The following is a 5,663-nucleotide window of genomic DNA, read 5'->3' as shown; positions in this document are numbered from 1 at the left end:
TCAGCGTTCAAAATTCCGCCTAACGTTTGTCCTTTTGCAACATGATCCCTTACGTGCGATCTGACATCTACACCTAGGAGGTCGTGCATACATAAGATCACGTCTCACATGTTTAGCTGAGAGGCATAGTCCCTCCCATCGTTCCAAGTAAGGCAAACAAAGTAGGCGCAAAAGGTATGCGTGCGTGCAGTCTCCTCGTGCATCGAGAGCGTTCAAATTTAAGCGGCATGGTTTCATGGCGCTCCAGTGCAGCACTTCTACGCTTACGCACACCCATATATAGTAGGAAAAAAAAAATTTAATGCAGTTGCTAAATAGAGGCTGCGATCTGCAGCGTCTTTACTGCGGGGCTCCCCAAGCTCATCAGTCATTTTAACTACGATTTGAATGTTTGACTATATCAAATTAAGAATATATTTGATTAATTCATATTTGTTGTAGTTATTAGCTTCTTGTTGACAACTACTTTTTTGTCGAGGGGATTTCTGTGTTATGGTCACAGCAGACATAAGCTATTTGCGACTATAGTAAGTTTTATATTGTGCAAAATGGCACACCAGTGCATTTATATGTCCGAACTACATCCGTCGCTCCCACTGCTCGTTGTGAGAGACGCCTCTCGGAAGTATTCGCAGGGCTGCAAAAACGGCTCCGAGAAAGTCATCTTCTGACAGGTCGGTTATTTCTCATTATCTGAGTAGCATGCGCATAACATTTTATACAGCCTACAGGCTAAATCCCTAGTGGTCCGAAGTAGCAGAAGTATGAGGCCTTGCATGGAAAAAGTAATATCACGAAAAATTGATTGATTAATTAATTAATAATTATTGTTTAATAATTCATTAGTTATTTTATTATGTAACTAACTAATTGATTGATTGATTGATTGATTGATTGATTGATTGATTGATTGATTGATTGATTGATTGATTGATTGATTGATTGATTGATTGATTGATTGATTGATTGATTGATTGTATTTGACTTTTTGTCTTTCTTTTTCTTTTTGACCTTCTGAAACTTAGCACATACCTATTAGGGGGATTGGACAATGTGTAGTCACATATACATGAAAATTTCCACAGGCGATTACGACAAAAATAATAGCGCCGACCGGCAATTTCGAAAACGACGAGCATTTACAGTAAAAAAAAGAACTTAAATTTCCGTAGCAAAAGAAGATATCGAAGGAATTAAAAACAGCAATTCAACGTATACCGGCTGCAATTATGTAATCATGGAGAATCCCGCATATTGAAACCAATGCAAATAATTTGGCACTCGCACCTAACAATAGTAATACCGATACCGCCATCGCCCCTGGAACTTTTTCTGCGCAGCTGGCACCATATTGGGGTGACGCTACGTGAAAATATTATGGGGCAAGAATCAGTGCTAGCCACGCGCATGAGCACGTTCCAGCGCGACCGCACAAGAAGGAAGAAGCCGTTGTCGCCTATTCGCATCGTTAATTCTCTGCTCCTGTTTTAAAGGTCCCTGGTTTCTCAGGTGAGAGTTACGTGGCTCTGCTGTATAGGGTAGCACCAATATCTTGGCCCACGAACAGGGGCGCAGGTAGACTCATGGGTCATACTGAACTATAGAGGTTTGGAAGCATTCATTTTTCAGTGCTCGCATCGCAGTATACGTTTATGCAGTACCAACGAAATCATGGCAGTATGGTGTAGTGAGTGTTTGCCGAATTTTGAGGTTCTAATACAGTTCTTCTTAATTAACTTTATATGTATTACTTTTTCTCCTTGGCTCTCGATACCCGGTGGCCTAGCTTTCCCTAGACTTTATCACATGCGCAGACACACGCCTTATAGGGTTCTAGCGTGTTCTTCGGACGCCTTCATGCTGAAGCACAACAACACTGGCAGCTGAAATCAGTGACATCGCCCGACGTATTACCTTCATCAACTTCCTTTCCATATATTCCTTGCCCCTAGCAGGTTAAGCCTAACAACTTACTCTCCGTAGGGAAGGGTGTACTGCCAACGTCTGATAGGATCAGAACAGCCATTCATTCAGTGCAGCGTTAGGTGGCTTCTCTGACACTGTCATGGCTGTTGCTTTGAAGAGCCTCAACCAAGGCTCTGAAGTAGACACTTCCATGTCCGAATAATTCCCAGGAATAAAGCAATGGTGATAACATTTTATAATGACGTTCATAGAACCACTTGTGGGCCATCATACTCTAAGAAGAACACGCGCATTCGTGATTTGTCGAACAACATCTTGAAACTGCGCTCTTCCTTAACTAGCCTGATGCATGGATGATGCATGGATCTTCCTGGTGCATGGATTCAGTATGGTTATGCTTGGTCCGTAAAATGGTGAGGGAAAGCAACCTCCAGGTTGTTTTGCCGTGTGCATGAGAATGTCATGTGAACATCCCCCCGCTGTTAGACGGTCACCATTGTCAGCCAGTATACGCCCTCCTTATCTCATTGTTAGCTACACCTTCTTTTCATCGATTCATTACGCCACCGCTGTCCGCCTCGTAACGCAGTTTATTTTAGTACTAAAAATGCTTAAAGATAGGTATGGCTAGAAGTCTTGATACTTAAACCCTAACGTCTGTCTGGGCCAGTCATTTTTCATATAACTCAACAATAATGGCCCGCGTATAGCTATGCAATGTAGAACTCAACAAATTCGATGAATGGCCCCGAATCGAAACAAATGTTTCTTCAACAACGACTGCGGAGAAACCATTGCAGCTTTCCTACACATCAGTAAGGCAGTACTCAAGTTTCCTCTAAGGAGCTATTGCTCTCGTATACTCCGCTCTCTGGCTCGCATTTGATATATTTCACTAATTTTCAATATTGCCTTTCTTTTCTTCCTTATAACCTCCGCAGAGGCCACATTAAGGAAATTACTTTCAGTGTTCAACAGTTCCAGCCCTAGTTCCTTGCGGTGGGGTCTGCTATTTTCTAGCTGAATTGGTCGATTGTCAGTCTACCACACTTATCAGCCGGCGTCATATCCAAATACATTAGATTAACTTGTCAGTAAAAAAACATGAAATTTGTTTTTCCTTTCTGACATAAAAAAAAAAATGCCAAAGCTGCATTTCAAACCATAGTACGGCGACGGCTTTTCGACACAACGAGCCCAGTACGCTTCGCGCAAAATCTCGCCAGAGTAGGGGGTTCTTCTTCCACGCAGTCGTGACGACGTTCTACCACCGTGTCCCCGAAGAAAGAATACAGTGCCTTCGAAGAGAAAACAGTTGTTCGAGCGGGAACTCTAACCGTTACCCTTTAGGTTGCATCCCCACGCGCTATACTTCTGGACAGCTGAGGAACGCTGCTTCAGTGCGTTAGCTCAGGGGCCTTACGCCTGCACCTCATACGGCAGGGAGCAACAACACACTGCAATGACCACTCAATGAAGGCGCACCCAGTGCGTTGCCATTGAACGGTCGTACATTACTGTGCAGCAACACTTACGTCACACTACGATGACTTGTTAACACTACACTTAGGTATACTATGCGGCACTACTAATTAGTAATTAAGACCGTTACTCAGCAACTATGGATAATGAACGCACGGTAGTGCCTTCGCAAAAACTCTACAGCGTAGCTCTCACCGACCATTTTCCTTTTCGGGCTGCAGTGGCTAGCCGAGACTCCATTTCCATTCCCGAATAATTCCAAGGAATAAAGCATTCCCAGGAATTCCCAGGAATAAGAGATTCAGGGAAGATAGAAAACTAGGAGAGAGATAGCTAGGTAGGAACGTAGTATACTTCTGGAGGTACGCATGTCAGCGAGTATAAGAAGGAAAACCGTCGGGACCATTTCTTGCCTCGTTTATTTTTTTTTTCTGCCTGTTTATGACAGCCTCCCACAGGTTTAACCCATATTTCTTCACTTCTTATTGCCCACGACCTTTCTTCCTTATCTTTATTCCCTGGCCATTTCTATCTGTGATCCTGAGCGGACTTCACCGTGAAGGCTGAGGATGGGCTCCTAATACATGCCGCAATATACGCAAGCTCTGCCCCAAAAAAATGCGGCTTGTGCGCTGTTTGTGATCTTGTTTCCACAGCGCCTACAGGCATTGTGCTCCATATCTTTCTGTCGCATAAAATAATTGATCAGTACGTAATCCGCTTCAGTCCTTCTTCACCACTAATCATAGGCACACGAAAGAGACTTTTCGTAAGGTAAAAAATTCAACGAGATTTTGTCTCATATTAGGCGCGTGCACTCACCACTTTCACCGCTTAGCCGCTTAGCTGCCCCGCAAAACGCGGCTCTATACCCAGCACCTTTCAAAGGCAAAACGTCCAATCTCCGTGTACAGAGTAGCTCAGCTTCTGTTCCCACGGAGAAAATCGGCGGCAGTCGCAGAAATTCGGCGTAGTGTAGAGGTTGTGCGCATGACTGGTACAAGGAATGGCAATAATTCAAGTCCTGGCATAGACACTTTTCCATTAGTGATTTATAAGGACACTCTGATGGCACGCATTGGTGACACGCTCTGATGACGCCTCATGTGGCAAGACATGAATACAGCGGCAAAGCTGTATCTGGTATGGTGTGCATGCTTGGACGAGGCCTGGCGGGTAGTGATATCTATATCAGGAAGCCTCAAGGAGGGCGGCTCGGAAGCTCAAAAAAACTGAGCTCCTACGCAGGCCACAAAGCTGGCTTTTGTGTCATGCGTGTGCCTACTGTGAACTCGGTGTGTTCTTGTCTATCATAAAGATTTTGGAAGGCAGCACGTCATTGACTGAAAGGAACTTCAAGACGCAAAACACATAAGGTAACAAAGGGAAACTCTCAAGTTAAAGGCAGCGTTTACGCACTCATTTTTTACCGGGCCATATGTCGAGCTTGGAAACCAACTCAATCATTGTTGACCTTCATTCCCTTGCTCCCTCCCACTACTCTCTACGCGCAGGCCATGGCATGCTTGCCCAACGTGTGGGCAGTGGTCTGGAGACGTCTGCACATCCAGACGTTGCTGCGCCATTCGGTGTTCTTCGTTTCCGAGCTGACATTCGTGATGCTCTGCTTCGGACTGGTGCTCAAGTACGACCAAGTGGACCCCAGCAACGTGAGGAAGCTGAACAAAAGGCAGGAGCTTCCCGAGCCTTCCGATTCTGCTTCTCTCACTCAGCCCAGCAAAACACAAAAATGGACCATGGTGTATGGTCCAGAGACCAATTACACCCGGCGTCTCGTCGATGAAATCCTCAGCAGCGTTGAGAGTAGGTGTTAAAACGGCTAAAAAAACAAAACTCCAATTTTATTGATCTTTTTTCTTTCTTTCAGCAGCACCACCATGCTTTATGTAATGTCCTTTCTAACGACTGCCTAGCACAAACGTGCAAGCTACAGATAGCGCCTTCAAATCAGATGCCGAATTATTGTCTAGCATCTTGCCTACCTACCTCGTTTTGTATTATAACTGTCGAATCGCACAACCCAAGTCAATCTGTGAGCAATCGTTCCTTTGCGTGCGACACTTTCACATTGGTAAATCCGGAAAACCAGTCAGCTGGCTTACAAACGGACGACAGCGTCCGCCAGTTTCCGTGCACAAATAAAGTTGTGCGCTACTCATATTACGTTTTAATGCTTAGAACCGCTTACAAATCTTGCGAAAACATATAAATACCTTATGCAATCAGGAGACAAC

This window comes from Amblyomma maculatum, chromosome 4 (genome assembly GCF_055883805.1).
Source record: "Amblyomma maculatum isolate TAMU_Amacu chromosome 4, ASM5588380v1, whole genome shotgun sequence".
Taxonomy (NCBI): domain Eukaryota; kingdom Metazoa; phylum Arthropoda; class Arachnida; order Ixodida; family Ixodidae; genus Amblyomma; species Amblyomma maculatum.
This window is presented reverse-complemented; position numbering follows the sequence as displayed.